At 46.5% G+C, this 23,381-nt stretch overlaps 1 long non-coding RNA gene across 1 annotated transcript in view; it reads left to right on the top strand.

Moving 5' to 3' along the window:
- The first annotated feature begins 2,457 nt into the window (after positions 1–2,457).
- The window catches only part of LOC118540051 (uncharacterized), a 127,238-nt gene continuing 106,314 nt past the window's right edge, over positions 2,458–23,381 (top strand). Inside the window, exon 1 of the long non-coding RNA XR_004919448.2 lies at positions 2,458–2,581. This is a non-coding gene — a long non-coding RNA (uncharacterized LOC118540051). The remainder of the gene's footprint in view (positions 2,582–23,381) is intronic.

Genomic DNA, 23,381 nt, shown 5'->3' with positions numbered 1-23,381 from the left:
TCGCTTGGCCTTGCTCTATATCTGGAAAATGCACTGGGAATGTGGATCACATTGGAACCATGTGAGCATTATCCTGATCATTCTATGCCAGGGCTAATATGGATATTTTTCTAAAGTAGGCTTGAAGGAGAATAAATGTGTGTACTGCCTAAATTAATTTGTTGTGAAAACAAAGTCACTTCATTCTCCAGATTCCTTCAAATACTTGATCTTTCCTCCAGTTTTCTGGCCCTCATCCTTCATGACCCATCTCTTTTCTGGGAATGTTTTCCTGGCTTAGAATCCCAGCCCTGCTCTGAATGAGGAAAAGGGAGGCCGTGCCCAGATCACTTTGGAGGGCCAATGTCAAGACCCACCGAGTCCAATGAGCTCCAGGGGTGCACGCCAAGGACCTCAGTAGAGACTCAGTTTCTTAACATGTCTGTCCAAAAATAGCTTTCCTGTCATAAAGTGGGTCCCCAGGGATTTGTCAAACTGTCCAAGGAAACTAAATGAATACACACACACACACACATATGCACATAAAAGTTTATATTATTCATGTAATCCTCTATATGGTTCGAATTTAGCTTGATGGCTTTTGAAAATGAGTCACTTAATGTCAGCTGTGTTCCCAATTCCTTCTCAGACCTTCTTTCCAGCCTTACCGGAGCCCTAGTCAGGCCTGACACACAACAGGTCCGTCTTCGAAGCAATTAGGGCCCTGGGTTTAGGATTTGCTGGTGCTGTCCCTTTACCTGGCTTCTGGGTTGATTGGACAGTCCTTGGGTCAGGGTATGGTGGGTCTTGTGAACCACTCTTTCTTCTCCCCTTCTCATTCACTGTCATATTATTTTACTTATTTTTCCATCATTTATTAGTTGCTTGATACATCCCAAACCCTGTGCTCAGTCCTAGAGGGAAGAGGGGCCTGGACTTGAATATGGATCTTGGCCTTATCCAGGACCTTGCAGCTCAGTCAGAGAGATAAGCCATGTTTCCAAGTGAGGTAAATAGTGCAAGATGAATAGTAACAGGTAACACTTACTGAACCCTTACTATTTGCCAGACTCTGGCAAATATGATTTCCATATATTACTGCCTTCGATTTCTAGAATACTTGAAGCCTATATTTCCCATCTCACAGATGAGGAAGCAGAGGTGAGGGGAAGTGAATAGCCTGCTCCAGGTCCTAGGGCCAGAGCCAGGATCTGAACTCAGATCCATCCAACTCTAAACCTTAAAAGGTAAAAGGTGATAAATGCCGTAATAGTGATAATTCTCTCATTTCTGTTTCTTGTCCATAAAATGAGAATCATTGCCCTGATGTCCTCCCCACAGGACATTCAAGTGTTTTAATAGCCACATGGGAGCCAGGTGGTTCATATTTGTTTTCTGGTGGGATTGTGGTTGGAGTCCAGAAGGCAAAGAGGAAGAAAGTCCGTTAAACCTTTCCTGTCCTAAGACACAGACACCCTGTGCACGTTGCTGGGAGAAGCCAGCAGGACACCGCACCGCGGTCATGGTTGCTGCGATGTAACCACATGGTGTATTCTCTGTCATCCCACAGATGGAGAAGCTGAGGCTTAGCAAGCTCAAGTACCTTGTTCAATGTCACAGAGCTGGGCTTCTAACCCGAGTGTCTTTCCAAAACTCCTGTTACAACCCACTATCTGGCATCCAGGAGCATTGGAGTCACTTTGGGGTGCTGATTAGAAATACAGATTCCTGGGCTTCAACCCAATCCAATGCATCAGGATCTCTAAAGGTGGGGCTGGGAGATCTGCTTTTAACAGGCTCCCCATGTGACTGTATGCTCACTAGCAGGGATCAAATCCAGACCTGCCCTGTCCTAGCTGTAAGAGCTTGGCCCTGTAAATTGACCTTGTTGAGCCTCAGAGACCAAATCTGTCAATAGGGATAATAACACCTGCTCTTACAAGGATTGCAGGGAAAATAGGTGGTGTGTGTTACGCACTTGGCGTGGGGGAGGTGCTTAGTCAGGGTGAGCTGGCCATCTCTCGCTTCTGATCCTTCCGCCACTTGGAGTCTCACCCTCCCTGTAGGTCCTGCCTCTATCCCCCTTTCCTGGGGCCAAATTATCCTGCAAAATTAACTTATTTCTGAGATCTTGGCTACCAAGAATTATAGTTTCATAACTCCTTCCATGGCTATTGGTGGAGGAAAGGGGACTCTCGGAGATGGAGATAAAAACACATCCAGAATCCATGGGTCTGTTTACCTGACATGTTCTCTTAGGGGCAGGGGAGAAAGTGACAGCTTTTTATGAAATGTGAGTCACTGAGTAGGAATGGGCTAACTGCGACCCTCCCTGGACCAGCTTCCCATGAGCTCTGAGAGCACCCGTCCCTCGGGACCCTGCACCAGCACTCCTGGGTCTCTCCTATAGTCTGTGCTCCTCTTCTCTCTGGTCTCCTCTGCCTGGATTTATCTCCACTGAAAAGTGGAGGCGAAAAGAAAAAAGGCCTCTCCCTTCAGATGGGATGTGTTCACAGTTTCCGTGAACAGAAGGCACCCTTGGAGGGCCACCGAGGAGGTGTTAGACTCTGACAAATGCCAGGAGACGTTGCTCACAGGGAAGGTAAGATGCCAGGGAATCCATGGCTCTCCCTCCCCGGGAGATGCGCAGATAGACAGGCTGTCAGGGAGGGCACGCACTGCTCCCACGGCGCCACCGTGTTCAGGGGGAGGAGGGAGCTGCCGCCGTAAATCTCTGTTGACTCAGCATCCTCACCCTGGGCGGCGTGGCTCTAGCTGTGGTGAGGGGAGCAGCCGGGTCCCTGCCCCAGGCTCGCGCAGGAAGCAGGGCAAGGACCTGGGCACCCCTCAGCCACTCCAGACTTGGGAGGGGGGTGCCCTGCCAGGGTGCGGGGACCCCACAGAGTGGCGTTCACCAGCCCGAGGCTCGGAGCAGCTTCCTGCGGGAGCGGGGCCTGACTGGCCTTGGGGGTGGGGTGAAGTTCTCTTTTCTGAAACCTGTTCACATCTTCACTCACAGAGTGAGGCAAGTCACGCAGATGTTGCAGGAAAACTGACTCTATTCCTAACCCTAGGAAAGCCTCGTTCTGGCTCCAGCCCCGCCAGGCGGCGGCCACTTAAGTCCTGTTCCTGTCATAGCTTTCCCTCCGCTTTAGTGAGGATTTTAGTGAGTGAAAATCCTCCGATACCGTGCTTCCAGGTAGGATAGCCATCGCACGGGTCTTGCCAAGAATAGGCTGCCTTGGCTCACTTTGAAGTCCCGGGAGGATTCCCACACCTCACTGTGGTCCCTTCCCCTGGAAATTGCTGCTCTACATCTGGACTTGGAGAGAGCCCTCTGTCCCTGGGCCCCTGCTGCCCTGTCCTGGTTCATCATGGGTGTGTCCCTTGCACTTGATGCTTCTGCCCCCATGCTCCGTGGGTATGCCATGCTGGCTCATGCCTTTGCCCACATAGTGCCTTCGGGCCCCTAGAATGCAGATTCCTCCCACACTGCTCCAGCCTGGCCCACGCCTGCTCTCCCAGATTTCCCTACTCGGCTCTTACTCTACTCCTCTGGGCAGGGTCCCCAAGGGAGACTGAGGTGCTCCTATTCCTGTGCTCCCAGCACGGGACTGCAGTAGACTCAGCATGTGTTTGTTGAGTGACTAAAGGATCACGAGAAGGCAGAAACAGCACCAGACTGAGAATCAAGGGTCATGAGCTCTAGAGCAGACTCGAGGGGGCCAAACAGCTGCGTGACCTTAGCCCAGACAGCTCCACCTGTGTGAGATAATGTTCACAAAAGCACGTGGGAAAGTACAGATAAGAGGCCAAGATTCCCAGAGAGTTGTCTTCATTTCCTGGTAAGCCTGTGACATTATGGAGAACAGCCAGAGGGCATGTTTTTAATCATGGATAGAAACATGGAAAAGCTGGCTTCATTCCAAATATGAAGACCTTAAAGTCAGAAATTTAGTATATGTGCTGCCGAAGCGAGCACTAAAGTCAGAAATTTAGTTTAATCATCTACATAAATTGTATTTTGGTTTTGGAAAAGACACTCGAGTCCTGGATTTTGGTCAAGGCTCCCTCCTTATTAGCTGTACGACTTCGGGAAATGCCTCCCTGACTCAGTTACATTGAACATGCTTGTCTGTTACTTGTCAAATGTAATTGTCAAACGTTCTTGCTCTGCCTGCCTCACAGGGAGGCTGCAAGTATGGAGTGGGCTGCTGGTTTATGGGAAGGAAAGCCAGAGATGCTTGGACACAGGTGTGCCATGCAGGGGTGCTGGGTGTCCTGCCCAGATCCCCTGGTACCAGGGCTGTGAGTGTTGACCATGAGGGTGTGTAGCTGCGCCCCTCCTGGGACCTGCCCTCAGGAGAATGGGTGCCGCCACACAGACAGCCCACCACCCTCTGGGGCTCCTGCTGCCCAAGGACGTGGCTGATGACAGGAGGGCACAAAAGAAAGGCGGGCCTCCTCGCTTCAGGAAGGCCCTGTCTGTGATGCAATGGGGGCCGAGGCACCCCCTCCAGGATACCTTATGAATCCCAATGAGCCCCTTGTGAGTGAGTTACTATTCTAATCATTGTGCTAATTCTCCAGAGAAGATCATCTAATCTCCGTACATCGAATATCAAAGTCACAAGAAGAACCAGAGTGGCTAATATGTCTACCTTTCCAAACCTTCTCCTCAGAGCCCCAGGGTTCTAGAGGGATGTTCCAGGGAATACTGGTGTTTATGTGGAAAAGAGGGAGGCCCAGAGGCTGGTGTGGGATTCCCTACACAGATCCAGCCTCCTCGTTCTGGCGATGAGGTAGGGAGCGGTGGCCTAGAGAGGCTAAGTGGTTTGTTCAAGATCACATGGCTAGTCAGAAGCAGAGCAGCTTCTAGAACTTGGCTCCCCTCCATCCAAGATTAACACACTTTCCCTTGTACCTCCTGACCAGCCAGAGGCCCACTGCCAGGAAACACAACTGCTCTTAGATGGTTTGACGAGGGGAAGACATAGAGGAATGGGCAGAGTTCTAGGGATCAACCAGGGTGTTGAGGCCCCCAGAGAGAAGCAGGATCAGGAAGCGCCCGCTGTTTGTAGGCTTGAAGAGTCTAGGGAGCAGAATAGTGTCATGGGGTTCCAGGGTTGCGTGTGAAGTGGCTCCTGGCAGGGCCTGCAGAGTGAAGTGTGGAGGGAGGCAGCCGTGTCATCGATGTGGTCCCAAGCAGGGAGGGGTCGCACAAGGCGAGCGTGATGCCACCTCCCACCCTCTGCTCTGTGCCTCCCTTGGGTGAGCGCCCCGGAAGACAGGCAGCAACTCTGCCCTGCCGATGCAGTTCCTCACAGCAGAGAAGGGCAGAGCAGTGAGCTGAGGAGACACACGGAGAACGATCAACGCAACCCAACTACATGATCTTTCCATCCGCCCAGGGTAGGGATGGTGACAGGGCAAGACCCTGGCCTATTTCAAGGCAGGCGACTGGGCCCTTTGTGAGCCTGGTGGTGAATTTAGTGCTTGTGGTCAGGCTCTGTGTTCCCTCAGCCTCAGAGTCGTCTGTTGTGAGAGGGGCTTGTCTTTCTGAGGGACCAGGGAAGCAGAGACTACTCTGGTAGAGGGCGAGTGAGTGACAGGACAGAGAATCCCCTGACAACTGTATGTACTACAGGTTCTACAGCAGATGGGCTCTGCAGGGTTGGCACGAGTGACTCATGGGTGGGCACCTGATGGGCTTGGACAAAACCTGTCTTGGCTTTTGCTAACAGGGCCCTACTCTACTGCAATAGGCAGGGTGCCCCAAATCCTAATTTGTAGATTCTGAGGCTCAGCATTTGCATGCTGTCTCTATGAAGAACTTTATTCAAAGCCGGGCTCTTCATTGTGGTCTTGTGTGTCGTGAGGAGAAAAACTTGCTTCTGTGGAAATAATTTTATGATTTATGAAACTCAGTCTTCTCTTATAAATTCTTGCCCCCAAGGATCAGAGCCTTTTCTTGGCAGGAGTTCTTCAGGGAATGCCCAGGGGACCAAGCAACACTCCAGTTATTTTTAAGTCAAGCATATTCACACTGATTTCAAGGACAGTGTGATGCTCTCGTTGACTCACAAAGCATGATCTCGCATAAGCAATGATCCGATGGAAGGCCGTACGGGAGGCTGGAATGCAGAACCTGCCTTCCTCCTCTCCCCAGAACCCACCATGACAAAAGGAACGTGAGGTATTTAGGAAATATAATTTTCTCTTTCTCAGGGTCATACCCAGAACATCTGCTATCACAGACTATTGGTGGCCTGCCTTTTCATGGTCATTCAGGCCAACTTTCTCTGGTGAGGGTCTCCCTGGATGTCGCCGGCAATGCTCTATTTTCTGATTGTGTAAGGAGAACTGTGCCTCTGAACATCAGGTTCTGGTTCTTGGGGGTGTGGTGAAGAAGGTTGATGGTATGCAAGCAGATCTTCTCAGGGACCCTAGGGAAGGTACTGTCCCCTCTGCTTTGTGTTCTTCCATTAGGGCTTTAGAAAGCCTTTTAATTCTAACTTTTAACTTCTAACAGGTTCCCAAGTTATGGAGGCTGTGTGAGCAAAACTCAGTCCAGAAGGAGCTGGTCTTCGAATTTTCCTCCTCAGCGTTAGTAAAACCTGTTATAGAAGCTGAGATACAGGAGTTAAATGTATAAGATTATATAGACAAGCTAAGCATGTCTCTATCTTTTGGCATTTGGCACAGGGAGACTGCTTGTCAGCCACTTCCTTTTGATTTCTCTTTTATTCAACAAATATTTACTGAAAATGTATTATGTGTAAGGCAGTGTGTTAGACACTGGGACTATGGCTGTAACGGAGGACAAAATAAATCTTGTCCTCAAGCAGCATAGAAGTGTAGCTTTCACTGAAATATAGTGCACGCTTTTGGTCCATCTATCCGTCCATCCATCCATCCATCCATCCATCCCTCACCCACCATCCATCCATGTAGTTTGCCTCATATTGTCTTGCATTGCCACATAGTTCCATGTGGCTAAAAGACGTACAGAGAAACACTAGGGTCCATAGCAGAGCTAACAGGTCAGGCGTATCTGTGGCCTCTGCTATACTATAAGCATGGGGACCATGATGCCCGAGACCCTGGTGGGAGAACGAAGAGGATTGGAGTGTAGGGCCTCCCATCTGACGGTAAGGCTGTAGAAAGTCAGTTGAAAGAGGAAGCATGTCCTGGGGCTCATGGCTCTTCTCTGGTACCTCTTGATATTTAAATTTGTGGTCTTTCATTTCATACATGCATTCATTCATCCAACAAATGTTGATTAAACACCGGCCATGTGCTAAGTATTAGGTCTATAGAGATGAATATGATGTGATCTGTGACTTCAAAGGGTCACAAGTTGGAGGATTAAATTAATCCTCAGTAAATCTTGAGCCAGAGGTTACAATCTGTCCCCTTTATACTCCCTCTTAACCTCAACCTACTTGACAATTTGCAAAGGGGTACTATTTTTGTCCTCATGACTCTTTTTCCAGGAAGTTGGGCCAGGCTTTCCACATGTCTCTAGTGGTGTCACAGACTGAGGATTCCAGTAGGAGGCACATTGGGGATTTCTTTGTGGCAGGGTTTCTGGCAATCAACTGTTCATGTAGACTGGGGCTGGGTGTGGATATCCAAGACGGTTTGGCATCGGGATTTTTTTAGCTGGTATTCTGGAGCCAAGACTACTCAAGCAAAAACCTAGCTCTTTGTTTACTTGTTGGGTGACCTCAGGTGAAATTACTTATTCCTTTGTGCCTCCATTTCCTCAAATGTAAAATGGGGCTATTATTATAGTCCCTAAATTATAGGTAAACCTGTTCTGTATGAAACTGTGGTGGCAGGTACATGACCATGCATTTATCAAAATACATAGAGCAACAAACTACAAAAATGTATTTATTATGTATAAATTAAAAAAATATCAACTAGGATGTGTGTGTGGGTGGGGCAGGGGAGCATGGGTCGGGAGGGGGTTGGAATACAGACTAGAACACATGAGTCTAACTGTATTTAAAACAAATCACAGCATCACACTGAGGCGTATGGGGAAGGAAGGAGCCACAGAAGTGATCTTGGGAAAACAGTGTACACTTATAGTATCTAGTTTTAAAAAAGGCAAAAGGAATTGCACACAAACACAATAACCGGTAAATTCATTTCTCACAAGGGGATGGGTTAGCAATTCTGAAACTACTTCAGTGTATCCTGCTCATGACTAATGCTTCTTCAATCTGAGGCATCTCTCTTCAATCCTGGAAAATTCCCTGCTATCGTGTCTTTGGATCTAGCTTTTCCTCCATTATCTTGTTTTCCTTGCTGCTCGCTCTTCTTCCATGGCCCCTGCCTTCTCATTCATATGCCCCACCAGTATCTCTTTATGTGCATTCTGAGTAAGTTTTCCAGATGAAATGTCTGTTCACGAATCCCCTCTTTGGTATAATCTGGGTACAGGTTAACCAGGTGAAGCCTCTCTCTGCCTCTCCAGATCTCTCTCCCACCAACCTCTTGCTTGCATTCTCTTCTCAGCTTCTTTTTTTTTTTTAATTTAATTTAATTTTATTATGTTATGTTAGTCACCATACAGTACATCATTAGTTTTTGTTGTAGTGTTCCATGATTCATTGTTTTCATATAACACCCAGTGCTCCATGCAGTACGTGCCCTCCTTAATACACAACATCTCAACTCCCTAGTGAATGGCAGCCCCACAGCCCAGGCTACTGGGTGGGAAGGGTCAGGATGCTGGTTCACGGGAGATGAGACAGATGGGAACATCAAGGGGCTGCACATAATTCCCTTGGCAAGGCTCTGCTGATGGACTTTAGCCCATTTTCTTCGAATGCCATCTTTCTTCGAAGACTGGAATGAGATTCGCTCCAAAGGAGCCACATGGAAATCAAAAAGAAGCCATGCCTCCTGGTTAGTCACTCAGCAGTGTTCAGTGGCAGGATCATTTACCAAAAGGATCTGGGCTTCCAAGACAAGAAACGGAGGGGAGAACATAATCCAGCTGGGGCACAGCGATCACTGGAGAGCCAGGCACTCAGCCCATGAGATGTAATCAGTTTCCTTTTTCCTGCTACATCCACCAATGGGCAGAGGAGGTTGAAAGTAGGAGGCTTGGTGTGGGAAGCAAGGACTCTCCCAGGTCACACAGGGCTCTCCAACTCGGCCACGCTTGAGAAGGAAGCTGGGAAGGAGAAGAGAAGGGAGAGAAGAAAAGGAAGAAAGAAACAGGCAGCTGAGGCAATAGAACTAAAGGCATCCCAAGGACAAAATCCATTTTGAGCAGATGTTCATCGGAACTGCCGATATGAATCCCTTCCTTCCACAAACACTCACTGAGCACCTAGTATGTGCCGGTCACTGAGCTGGGGGCTGGGAATTTAGAGAGGGATGCACTACACCTTCTCCAGCTTTCCCCACCAGGCAGAAAAGAATTTGGAAAAAATAAATAATGTCAACGAATGTCAAAGGAGTGTTACCTAAGTGAAATCATAGGGGACGTTGAACAAGGGCAGCGAGAGTGAGCTCTCCGGAGTCTTAGAGTGAGGTCTCTATAAAAACGAGGAAGGAGCAGCCATTGGTCAGAAGGAGGCTGGGGGGAGAGGGATCTTCCAGGCAGAAGAAACAGCATGTGCCAAGGTCTCAAAGCCAGAAAGCCATGAATTCCTATCATTCATTGGTAGAGAGCTGCTCCTGGTTGGTCACTCTCTGGCACTTGTCACTTCCCAAGCACAGATGAGCAAGGTCCCAAGGCAGAGCATGGTCCTGGGTAGAGATGTAGGAACCCAGCAGCTATGGAAACCATCGGCAGGTGCCCCTGGGGCAGGTGCATGGGCACGGCCAAGTCTCCTCCTCCTCTAGAAGCAAAAAGGACATTGGTTTCCGGTTAACTGTAAACCCAAACTTACCCATCTAAAAATAGAATCTACTGGGCACTCAGTGGAAATGTGATCATTAGAAGTCTTTACACTGTGGAAAATGCCTTCTGGTGGCATTTCCAGTTTCTCCCAGGAGGAATGGTGGGCATTGTGGTGGAGGGGCATTGTGGCCACCTGGGGGCCTGGCATCACATAGCATGGCAAATCAAATCCCAGCTTCTTTGTGAAGACTCTATGACCAGCCTGGTCAGGCCTGATGTTTTCAGTGACCACTCTACCAACCCCCTTTGCTAGTATCACCTACAGTGTCGCTGGGCATTTATTATTATTGTTGTTGTTGTTATTATTATTATTGCTATTGCTATAGGCAGTGTGATTCCCACAGTTACATCTGATAAAACACTACTGCATACTCAGGGAAACCAGTGCACTTGTCCACTGGGTTATTGGGCAATATGATTCCCTTCCTGGAACTGGAAGGAAAAAGTACTTAATTTTAGAGACAAGTAAAATATGACTTTTACTGGAATTTATTTAAGAGCAAACGTGCCAGATACTGTTTGGAGACTTGGCATGTATTAATTTTTTAATGCTTACCAGGCCCCCACCCTGTAGATGAGAAAATGTAGGCACAGACAAGTGAAGAAATGTGCTCAAGGTCTGTCATGGGAAAGCCCTTATCTGGACCCTTGAGCCAGAGCCTCTCTTTCCGCTGTGCTACAACGCTCCTGTGGTGAGGAGGGTAGGAGCGATTGGGTGTGTGTCCAATCAGGAAGGCTGTCCGTTACCTGGCTCCCCACTGGGGGAAGGCGGTTTCTTGGAGCCCAAAACAGGGATGGCTGCTGGGCTTCATGACAGGCTGGAGCAAAAGCCGGAAAGGCACCAAGAGATGGTGCAACCTGCCTCATTCTGGCTTATTCCTGCTTTTTGCTGGTATCTGTTCCTCTCCTCTCTTTCTCAGCAGCTTAATCCTCTCTGCATGGGGGTCAAAATGTCTTTGCCATTTAAATACTAACTGAGATTGGCTACAGGAGCTGTTACAATCCCAGGGAGAGAGTACGACCTGCCCACCGCATCTAGTCTCCCGTGGCTGGGAGGTGGAGGTGGGGTGACCAAGCACGAAGCCCATTCCCCACTCAGTGTTTCTGCCCATCTGAGCATCCTCTAAGATATCCATTCAATAGTCACTGTCCTGAAGAGGAATGTGGAAGAGCTGTCCACCAGCTGGGCTTTAGTCTGTTTGCTTTTCCCTGACACTTTTGCTTCTAGTTTCTAGGGTCCTCACCCTTTGGTGAAGTCCTGCTTAATGCCAACTAGAAACTTGAGTGTCTCCAGGAAGCAGAGAGAGGGTTGAGGAAGGGAGACCCTGATGTCATCTTGGCTCCTCTGGACCACTTGGACGGAGGGTACCTTGGAAGTGAGAAGAAATGGATGGCAGAATCGTTGACTCAATGGTTTTCCATCCTGCTGGGGGCGATTCCTCTAAAATCCTGATTTTAGGGTTCAGACATCAAAAAATTTTAGAGCTACCCTGGTGATTCTAATGTGTAGCCAGGGTTGAGAACCTCCATCTTGGCTTGAGTTTGTGGCTGTGCAAGAGAGAGCACAAGGTCCCAAACAGAGCTCTAAGGATTGGCTCCTGGAGAAAATGGTGTGTCTATTTATCTTTTTCATGTTCCCTTGTTTTCTGACTCCACACAGAGTCCCTTGTAGAATCAATATTCTGCCTCCACGGTGTGCTGGTGGCATCAGAGGACAAACTGTACTCTACCTCCATTCCATGGGACTCCTCATGGAGAGTATGCGAGGCAATCTAGTGGGCGGGAGCAGTTTTGCATCAATGCCAGCTCTGCCCAGAGAATCTCTGCTGGAGTGAGTGTCTGTGTGAGTGCCCACCACAGGAAGATTAGGTCCCTGCATAAATCATCTCGAAGGTATACATCTTTCCTGTAATTAATAACTTGCTTCTCCGTCCTTCAGGGAGCTGTGGATGCCTCCTTGGCATTCTGTCTCGGAAATGGGAGAAGACAACAAGCTGGGAGGCCATCAGGAGAGGTACTTGGCCACACCTCTGACTCTGTTTCCCCTGCCCCCCCAAGGGGGTTGTAGGAATTCTCACACAGTGGTCAGTGTCCAGGTGGGACATTAGAAAAGCTGACTCTGGGCTTAGGTGAGAGCCTTTTGGAAGACGTTTAGACTCAGACCTGGAGTGCACAGAAGCTAGTGGTGGGTCCCTGGTCAAATTAAGACTGTGCTTCCAGTCTCCCTGAAGCTTAGATTAGATTGGATTTTAAGGGAAGACCGAGATAATTCCCTTTCCATCATTCTTCTCTGAGCTTTAGACTTACGACTCTCTTTTGTTAGTTGAAATATAGTTTGGTAGGCTACTTCCAGTATGCAGAAGGCTGCGAGTCCTGCTAAATTGCAGTTTCAAGAAAATTTGGGGATGATATTCTTTTACAGATTTCTCTGATTTTTGGCATCTTTTCCCCCTGAACTATCAGCTCCTAGTCTCAGTGGCTATATTGGGTCTCTATTTCATAAAAAACAAACAAAAAAACCAAAACAAAACCCCCTAGAAACCCATATCTAACTAGTTTGATGGAAAAGTTTATAAGAGCTAAGTCCACAGGCTTCAGGCATGGCTGGATCTAGGGCTCGAATGAAGCATCAAAGCTCCCTTTTCTCTCCACCTCCTGGATCCTTAGCATATGCTCTCCTTAGTATATTGCCTTTATTCTCAGGTAAGCTTTATCCATTTGGAAGGAGAGAGATGGCTACTGGCCGTCCCAACCTAGATTCTTCAAAGTTCACAATCCAAAAGGAGGAGGGGCTGATTTCCTTCAGTATCTGTACTTCTATTCTCAGGCGTGATTCTAATCAGCTCTGTTGGGTGCTATGCCCATCCTGGAATTAACCACTGAGGTTGGGGGAAGGCATACTCAGCTAGTCCCCGTACAAGGCCTATCTCACCTAGAGGTGAGCCCTGCTCCAAATGCATGAAATAGGTTTCCCGAGTGGAGGAGTTCTATTATCTATGAAAGAAGTAAAGGGATGCCAAAGGCATGAATGCAATGACTTGCCACCACAGCAGCCAAGCTTGTTTTTCTGTTGGCCTACAGGGTAGTGTTGTGGGCTCTGTTTACACTTCCTCCTACCATTGTGAGGTTATTTAATTGCTTCAGCTGCATAATTGACTAAATTGGTTAATGTGCCTCATTCTGTGGCTCCATAACCAGCCTGTATGCTCTCTCTCTTCTTTCTCCCATTTCTCTCCTGCCCCTGCCCCCACCCTCCCCCATGCATGAATCACCACTCATGTCTTTCCAGGACTATACTGCTTTGGGAGGGATAATTCCTTACTTGTATCGGAAGAGGATGAGAGCAATTAGCTGAAGAACTGGGGCTGACATCCATCCGGGCCTCCTTGGAGGATTCTGTGTTCTGTGGGAGAAGACTAATCTGGTTAGAGATAATTTAGAAAAGCCAATGGTATGAGGATGGCGCTTGGGTTTGATAGCAGGGGCACCTCCCATGCTCACCAGGGTGGAGCATTCTGAGTATTGCAGCATGAGAAACTTGGTTTGGGGATATCCTGTGTCTTTGGGCTCAATGAGCAAGGACTGGGATGGGGGAGGGAAGAATAGAAAACACCATTCTTATTTGCCAATGATGCTCAGTCTACTTGTGGAGACTTGGAATACAGGCATGAAGCATTGGTGACCAATGAGGGGCTACACATAGCTATGTCTAAGCTATGGTGTGGGTTAGAAATGAAGAGACAGAGATTAGAGAGGGATTGAACAGTCAGGGAAGGCTTCCTGGAGGTAGTCTTTGAAGCATGTGTAGGAACTGACAAAGTAATGGGAATAAGCATGCCAGATGAAAGAAGTTCTATAAATCACACCACAGAGGAAGAAATGCATGTGTGTAGGAGTCAGGTTGAAAAACATCCTGGCGGAAGGCATAGAGGCACGGAGCAGGAAAGACTGGGTGATACAGAACCTGGAATGTGCTGGCCTGAGCCAGAAGTGTAAGATTACCCTTCCTGACTCAGTCATAGGAGAGGCTTTGTCTTTGCTCTGCATCCCTCTGATCTTGGCTTTCCTTGATTCCATTTGTACTAAACATTAGGTAAGTGTCCAGTGTTGGTTACTGTAGCCTGGAAAGTGTCGATGCCCTCTGAAGTTAAAGACCAGGCAGTAGAATGACTTCCTATGACCTCTGGGATGTCAGGGTTTACTTCTTAGGGATGGAAGTGAAGAAATTTGGGGACTCAAACTCATTAGTGGACTGTTGTTTGTTGGAAGTTCGGAAGGTACAAGGCACGGCAACGGTAACTGACAATATGGAAAGTACCAAGCTCCTGTTATGTACTTGGGAATTTAACAATCATTCACTAAGTGCTTCCTATGTGGTGGAGCTAGGCCATGCAGGGGAAACAAAGGTATTACGCTGTCTGCAAGAAGCTTACCATCTAGTAGGGTCTTTCATGGAGAAGAAATGGGGCACAGTAGCAAATGTGGACTTGGTGGTCTGACCTGACTTTGAATCCTGACCTTGCTATTGGCTGTGTGACCTTGGACAAGCTGCTAAAACTTCCCTAAACCATATTTCTTTGTCTGTAAAATGGGACTAACACCTACCCTGCAGGGTTTTTTTTTAATGAGGATTATAGATAACATGTGTAATTAAGCTGCTTGGCTCATAGTAAGTACTAAATAAGTGTCAGTTACTAATATGATTTGGGTGGAAATCAGTACAGCATCCATAGCTGAGCTGAAATGATCCCCCTAGAGCATGATGAAGAGGAACCTGAACCCATTTTCTCCGCCAATCTTTATAGCTCAGAGTGTTTTTTCATTAGAAATACAAATATATTTGTGTTTTCTGGACAGTTAATAATTTTAACTTGAAAGATCTTCTGAAAGGTTGGGATTTGGGCAAATTTTAAATTATAAATTTTGATGGAGGATTATGAAGCAAATGTTATTTCTTCAGTATTTTCTTACCAACCATGACTGTACTCTGTGCCAGGCTCCTGGCATTGTTGCCCCGTTTGTGCATTTAATGACTACTTATTGAGTGATTACTATGTGTTGGGCACTTTTCTAAGTATTAGATTTTTGACCCTCTACAGTAGGCATAGAAAGCTTAAGTAACTCACCAATCGTCAACCCACTGACACCAAGGAAGCTGGACGCAAACTCCAGCAGAAGGATGCTAGAATCTAGATCTCAGCCATGACAATGGACTGCCCATTCCCACAAAGGTCTGCTCTCAGATGTTGGCTGATGCCAATGGAAAATGGAAACTCTCCTCAGCATGTTCATATTTTCACAGGGAATTCTTGAGGGTCAGCAAGGCTTCACAGGATTAAGTTCCAACAGTGAAATGATAGGATATGGGGTTGGTTATTAGCAGCCACCTTTTTCTCCTGAACACCCCCTGGGGGCACTTCTGCAAATGGCAGTTCTAGCACTGGTGGTCCAAGAACCTCCAGGATCCCTCATCGGCAAGACAGGAGCCAATTCCAGGATTCCTGGGAATGAGTGGCTACCTTGAAAGCAGAAGTACTTAATAGTTGAAAGGGTCTTTAGAAACTCTGTAGCTCAAACTTCGTTCCAGCACAAGATTCATTGAGATTGGCCGGGAAGGCTACGGCATTCTGTTCTCTGCTTGAACCCTGCCTCTGACAGACAGCTCACTGTAGGTGCTGTGCTGTGGCTGGACAGCTCCAGTTGTTAGCAAATCTCTTCTTCTCTTGACTCAAAATCTGCCTCCTCCTAACACCCACCAATGTGTTCCAGTTTTCCTGATAGAACAAGTTTATTTCTTCTTTTGGATGATAAAATGGTGGGGCGAGAGTGTGTTACTGTTGGCATCTGATGCAGGGTTGGCAGGAACCCCCTAACTTCCAGCCCCTCATTCCACCTACTTCCTTAGAGCTCTGTGGGTTCTGACCTCTGTACCTCTCTCTCCAAGGAAGAGGTGCTCTTGCCTTGGATCCCCAGATCCCCTCCATCTGCTTCCTTGGGGATCTTCATCTACCAGTTATCTCCTTTCTCATCTTTAACCTCTCTTTCTCAATTGGCTCAATGAAGTCAGCATTTAAATATATATTTTTCCATCTTAATAACAAAAATAAAACTCTCCATGGTGGCATCAGCCCACCTGCCCTGGTTTTTCTTCCTCTTCACAGCCAAACTTCTGAAAGAGTTGTACCCATTTCTTACCAACCAACCATTCTTCCAATTCCTCACCGTCCAGTCTCTCCTCAGCCCACCCTAAACTGGCTTCACTCATTCTCTGCAGCAAAAAGTTAGCCAGAGGAAGGTCTCCTAAGATCTCTTTGTCATTAAATCCTGTAGACCATTTTCAAAGTCTAATATTGTGTGATCTTGTGTTATGTGACACCATGGGTCATGCTTCATGTGGCTTTCTCAACATACAGTCCTCTGTGTGCACCTCTGTTCTATCTCCTCACTACTTATTAATCACTTTCAGAAGTTGTATTCCAAGGTATCAAGTCTTGGGTGCATCAGAGTTCTTTCCTAGGATCTCCCCTGATTTGGAGCATTCATACTCGGCCACACACCTTTGATCCCACCTGTGTCTAAAAACTCCAACATTTTTTTTTTTAATATTTTATTTATTTATTTGACAGAGAGAAACACAGCGAGAGAGGGAACACAAGCAGAGGGAGTAGGAGAGGGAGAACCAGGCTCTCCGCTGAGCAGGGAGCCCGATGTGGGGCTCGATCCCAGGACCCTGAGATCACGACCTGAGCCGAAGGCAGACACTTAACGACTGAGCCACCCAGGCGCCCCTACTCCAACATTTTTATATTGAGTTCAGATGTATCTCTGGAGTTCCAGATCTATATCCAACTGTCCACTTGATGTTTCCAGATAATATCCCACAAAGTCTCCAAACTCGATACATACAAAATTGAGTTTGACATCTTTTCCCCTCAGATTGGCTTCTTTTCTGGTGTTCCAACTCAATATTCGGCACCATCCCAGGTATTGTCCTGCCAGAAATATAAAGATTATATATATAAAACTAGGGTTATCTTTGACATTCACTTCTTTTTTTCTCCATATAAGGCACATCTTCCTCATCCACATCTTACTTATCCTAGTGCCTAAATATTTCTTAAAACCACTCTCTTCTCCCTAGTTCCTCTTTCATTACCCTTATCCGGTCTATTATATTTTGCCTAGGTTAATATATCAGCTTCTAACTAGTTTCCTGTTTCCTCTTCCATTCCTTGCATTGAGGTCAGTGTGACCTTCCTAAAGGTCCAATGTGTTGGCATTACTCCTCTACTTAAAACCCTTGAATGGCCCCCATATGTGTTTGTGTTCGGTGATCTGAGGTATTGATGGGCTGGGTTGTGGGCAGAGGATCTCTGTCAACAGATAAAGCTCAGTTCGCTGAGGTTGGGAAGTGTTGCAGAACGTGCACAGATTAAGAATGGGTGTGGATGCAATAGCCAAAGTGTGGAAAGAGCCAAGATGTCCATTGACAGGTGAATGGATAAAGAAGATGTGGTATACACACACACACACACACACACACACACACACACACACACACACACACACAATGGAATATTATGCAGCCATCAAAAGGAATGAAATCTTGCCATTTGCAGCACGTGGATGGAACTGGAGTGTGTTATGCTGAGCGAAATAAGTCAATCAGAGAAAGACATGTATCATATGACCTCACTGATATGAGGAATTCTTAATCTCAGGAAACAAACTGAGGGTTGCTGGAGTGGTGGGGGGTGGGAGGGATGGGGTGGCTGGATGATAGACACTGGGGAGGGTATGTGCTATGGTGAGCGCTGTGAATTGTGTAAGACTGTTGAATCACAGACCTGTACCTCTGAAACAAATACTACATTATATGTTAAAAAAAAAAAAAGAAGAAGAAGATAGGAGGAGGGGAAGAATGAAGGGGGGGAAATCAGAGAGGGAGATGAACCATGGGAGACGATGGACTCTGAAAAACAAACTGAGGGTTCTAGAGGGGAGGGGGGAGGGAGGATGGGTTAGCCCGGTGATGGGTATTAAAGAGGGCACGTTCTGCATGGAGCACTGGGTGTTATACGCAAACAATGAATCATGGAACACTACAGCAAAAACTAATGATGTAATGTATGGTGATTAACATAACATAATAATAAAAAAATTAAAAAAGAGTGGGTGTGGATGTGAAGGCACACATTGGGTCTATATAACCAGCAGAGCAATGAGCAGGTGCTGTGCACTGACAAATCAACAGGCGAGACTCGGGGCCCGGGCTGCAGTGTCCATGGAGACAGCGTTTGGTACCGCTCTGCTGCCTTGGTCCAGTTGTAACTACTGCTGCCCTAGTTTATCTGAGAGCAGTTTCATACTTTATTAGCCTGTCTGGGCTCTTTGATGCTGGCAGATTGAATTCTGAACCTCACTTAGGCTCCATCCTTGTTCTTTGAGAGTTCTCCAAGGTTTGAGAGAAGGTAACCCCACAGTTTTGGGGGGTGATTTGGGGCTCAGGTAGGGAAGTATGGGAAATGTTCCCTTTTTGTCTTTAGGGCTCATGTCATGAGAATCTTTTTGGTTCAGGACTCTAATGCTTTAATAATTTTGACTAGAGCCTTGTTATGGCTCCCTTTGGTTCCCCTCAATCATGGACTATGCTGCTCCTAAAGGCAGAAAGTGTGTCGGCTCCATCCTGCACCACATGGGGTTTCTTCCTCACACAGTTGTGAAATGGTGTGATGAAGCATTACAAACAGATGCTCAGAGCTCTCTCCCCAGAACCCTCTCAGGGACTTGCTCTATCTGGGGAAACTCTGGAAAAGAAAAAGAGAACAATCACTGAGACGTGCTGTCCAATGTCACCTTCCTCAGGAAACCACTGTGGGCTCTGTTCAATGGCTAGCCCTTCCATACTTCTCTTCTACTAGCTACTCTTCTCCTAGATATCAGGGTCCTTCCTCTGGAAGTTTCCAGGGGAGACAGAAATGGGACTGGAGAAAAATCAAACTCTAGTTCTAGTCAGCATGAAAAATAAATGTGTTTATTGGGGGAACTGCAGACTGCACAGAACTCAGGGGCAGGTCCCAGATATTTTAAAGATATCCTAAGAAAAATAAATTCAAATTTAGCATTTTGTCTCCTAGGCTCAGTCAGAAAATGTGTTTCTGCCTCCTGGGGAAAGAAACATTTTTCTTGCTGGCATAGTAATGGTGAAGATATTATTATCCTTTTAGGTGGGCACAAAAAGCCGAGAACTGTTTTGGGGGGTGGGGATAGCAAACACATTTTCTCGAAGACGAGACTCCTTCCCTTAAGTTAGCAGGATCTGGTGGTTCAATTTCTTCAAGACTCTTTATGTTCAAGGGAAGTAAAAGGCATTCATTAGTTCCACTTGAATATTTGATAATGGCAAATTCACAGGATGGAAAGTGAGTTAGATCAAACTTACCGTGAGGCTGTCCCCTGAGATGAAAGGCCAGGACTGTGCCAGAGCTGCTGATACTTCTCCAGCAGGCAGATGAGGCCAGCCTGGGAGAGCAGTAGTTCTTAGAAAACTGGCCAAAGTCTTTGTTCGGCATCCACTTGGGCCTTAAGCTGGGATCCTGAGCTGCCCTGTGCTATTAAGAGTGGGAACTAGAGAGAAGGGTTTTCAGTCCATAGTGTGTTGGGTGCTGAGGAGAGGGAAGTGGGGAGGGCACACATCTGTTAGTGGCTAAAGCAATTGGCACCTGGTACCTCGGCTTTCTGCAGAGCTCCTTACCCCTGCTCTACAAGCTGATAATTCATAAGTAGAGGAATCCAAGCAGGAGCCCTAGGAAGAACTGGAGAAAGGCCCAGGCTTGCATAAAACCCTGCATGTTCTGTAACACCACTAGAGGGAATTTTTATAACTTGAGGAACATTTGCCACCAGTGTTCCCTTGAAATTTTCAGCATGATGGATGGCATATTGAGTCAGTGCCAGTTGCTTGGGGCCAGCTGCTTGGTTTTCAAAATTGGGGGACAAAGAAATTACTCTGGAGTTTTGCAGAGGGAAGTTTGTCATGATTGCCAGCATACCCTGACAATTCCATACAACTCATGTTTTTCCAAATGTGTAAAGGAAACTTTCGGTACAAAGGTAATTAACCTGGGGGTGGGGGGGAGGTTATGGCCTTAGGAGTGGCATGGCTTGGGGTGGGTCACTGGCCTTGCCACTTCCTAACCGGATGACATGGGACATGTAACCTTTCTAAGCCCCAGGTATTTTTATATAAAATGGAGGTATGGCCCGTCTTAGAGCACCGCTGTAAGGATTCAGTGATGATACAGGTAGGGTATCCAAGGTGGTGTTGGCAAGCACAAAATAATCACTAGCTGTGTGAGAAGGAAACTGGAATTTTAGTTTGGGCTCTCCTAAATGCTGCAGGTCTAGGAGGAAGTTATAGCTTGTATCTTGTTGAGTGTACTGGTTGGGAGTGTTGACACTGGATTCAAACATAGTTGGGTTCAAGTCTCAGCTTAATTACTTAGTAGCTGGGTGATCTTCATTAGGTCCCTTAACCTCTGTAAGCCTCAGTTTTTCATCCGTAGAGTAGGGTAAGATACCATGGACATCCCCGGATTGTTGTGAAAATTAAATACAATAGTCCATATGGTACCCAAAGGAAGTGCTCTTCATGTTTAACTTTTTAATACTATTATTTTGCAATCGTTACTTAAATGGCTGCCTTCTGTTCTGAGTTAGCTTCGCCTCACGGAAAGAGGAAAAATGTGATATAGCTGTATCAGTTAATTGAATGTACTTGCTTCCAGGAACTTTTTCCCCCCAGGGTTGATGTTTTTTCTTTTCTTTTAAATCTCACCCAATTTAACAGAGATGTTTTCTAGGCTTCAAATTCGGCAAATTTTTTTTGTTAAATGCCTTTGTTAACTCAGTTTAATCTGGGTGGACCAGCCTTGAGTTGAATGGTAAATCCCCTAATCTCTACATTTATCACTGATCCTGTCCCTGAGGGGGCAAGGGAATGAATGGATCCAGCTTGGGATCCTATTAGCCTTGGGAAGTCCTAACCTTCTGCTAGTGTTCCTGGGATTTGGGGCCCAGGGAGATGTGGAATTAGAATTTAAGTTAACTAAAGAATTGGTGTGAATGGCAGAGGATTTGAAGCACATAATAGCTGGTCTAGGAGAACCCTGTGGAAAAAAGGCAAGCTCTTATTTGTTACTTTACCGTTTAATTCTCCAAGGTAAGAAAGGTGTGAGGTTTCTGTCCTAGGCATCCTGATAAGGTTTCTCCCAGTGCAGCCAGCGCTATCCCCCCAGGAATGGCCTGCAAGGCAGCATAAGTTCCCCTTGGCCTGCCCTGGGTCACATTTGGGCAATGGAAAGGAAGTTAGTTCTTATGCTTCAGGCCCAGAGATGAGTGCCTGTTAGAGCTCTGGAGGGGAAGGATGGCTGATGGGTGTCCTCTCTCATATCTGATGTATCTACTACTAAGAAATCCAACACATACTCAGGCGTTTACTGTTGTATAGTAGCGTGTCCTAGCTTGGGGACCCCAAATGAGGGAGTATCCCAGCCTCTATCTCTGGGAGGCCATTCGGTCTTGGAATTATTTCCTAGGGAATTTGAATTCCCCAGGAGACCTTGCTTTAGCTCTTTAAAATCTCTATGCCTCTGCCAACAGTGAAAAACAGGAGCCAATCAAGGTTGCCAAATGATGAGAGGTAAGAAAATATCGGGATGGCCTCTCTATTGTCAATTCTTCTCTTAGTCAAGGCATCTTTAGTGAAGCAATGATTCCCAAACTGATTCACAGAACATTAATCCTATGATTCATCAAAAGAGGTCCTGGGATGAACACATTTGGGAAATGCTGATGTATGCTATTCTCCCTTGCAGAAGCTAGTTGTAGAACTTTGTGTGTTTGGGGAGGGGATCTGGTTGTGGGGGCAGAATTGTGTGGTCTCTGCTATTTTGTTGTATCTTCCCTGGGCCCAAGAAGGTGAGACTTACAGGGTGGTGGGAGAAATGTTTCTGAGTCTTCCCTGCAAGGCAGCTTCCTGGGGACTTACTGATGTTTATAAAATAAGTGTCATGCTCTCATGCCTTGCCTAGGAGTTATTACCTGGTAGTTTATCTTGCTCCTAAGCAGAGAAAAGTAGAGATTTAAAATGGAACAGTGTGGGCAGCATATGCACATATAGACAAACGTGTGCACAGATGTATATGCATCTTGTCTTTGGGATGCAAGACACTGAAATAGTCTATGAGCTTCTTATTATGGGGGGATGGGGAGAAGTTGAACTAAATTGAATTTGTTGTTTAAAACCCTAAGTAAATTTGAGCTGTTCTTCCATCGAAATCACATGTATATTTCATCAGCTGTATGTTTTCAACAAGACTGGAGTGTATTCAGTTACTTCCTCTGGAAAGCAATTATTACCACACCTTTATAATAGGGTCTCTCTAGCAACCCTTTTTGTCACATCAGTTCAGCCCACGGCCACGATCAAGTCAAAGGGAAATTCTAGTTACAAAGCAGAGTTATTTTTTCTCAAAGGAATGTACAGCATATGTAAATGACAGGTTTGCAGATGTAGGTAATGCTGATAAATTCTTGGGCTTGGAAAATGTACCTTCTCGGGGAGTTGGAGACAATCTAAACCAAACCTCTGCAGAGGCTCCAAATCATATATAGACCCACTAGACCCACTCATTTCTCCTAACAGACAAGGTACAGGTTGTTGCCAGGAATTTGAGCTTCTATGAAATAAGCATCTTGACTTCTTAATTTTAGCATGAGATAGTTGCAACTGCCAAGATATACTTTCATAAAAGCCCTGAGCCGCATGGGACTTTAAAGACAAGGTGAAAGTGACAGCCGCCAGCCCTGGTTTCTTTCTCGCTTCCCTCTGAGCAAGTGGATGGTTCTGATCGACAGGTGCCTAGGAAGATGGAAAGTATTGTAATTAAGGCCACCTGGCACGGGGCTGGAAGGCATGTAATAGGCAGCTGAGACGCCACACATGTTATAATGGTATAGGTGGGAAAAGGACCCATTTGGGCTGGAGGAGGCGGGGATAAAATGTTTACTGAGTCTTTTCTAAGGCTGGGGCCGGAAGCCAGGCACTTTACATCTATTAACCCCTTTAATTCTCAATGGAGTCTCGTGGGACTGGTATTATCCTCACTACAGGATGTCCATGAAGTCTGGAAGTCCAGGTGACTATATATAATGTCATTAAGGACATCTTCCATCGGCAAAACAATATTTTTTTGTTTTTCTTTTCTTTTCTTTTTTTTTTTTTTTAACTCTATGGAACTCTGTAATTTGCAGAAGGATAAAGAGGAATTTAGCTGGTAATGGGGTTGCCTGGATTGAAACCCAGGTTTGCCTGATTCCCAAGGTCAGGTTCTCCGAGGTGCCCCCCACAGCCATGGAGCAGGAGTTTGACCTGCCCAGCAGATGGCACAGCATTCTATGAACAGGAACGGAG

Source organism: Halichoerus grypus, chromosome 7 (genome assembly GCF_964656455.1).
Source record: "Halichoerus grypus chromosome 7, mHalGry1.hap1.1, whole genome shotgun sequence".
Classification (NCBI taxonomy): domain Eukaryota; kingdom Metazoa; phylum Chordata; class Mammalia; order Carnivora; family Phocidae; genus Halichoerus; species Halichoerus grypus.
The sequence above is the reverse complement of the archived record's forward strand: the minus strand, read 5'-3'. Positions and strand labels throughout refer to the sequence as shown.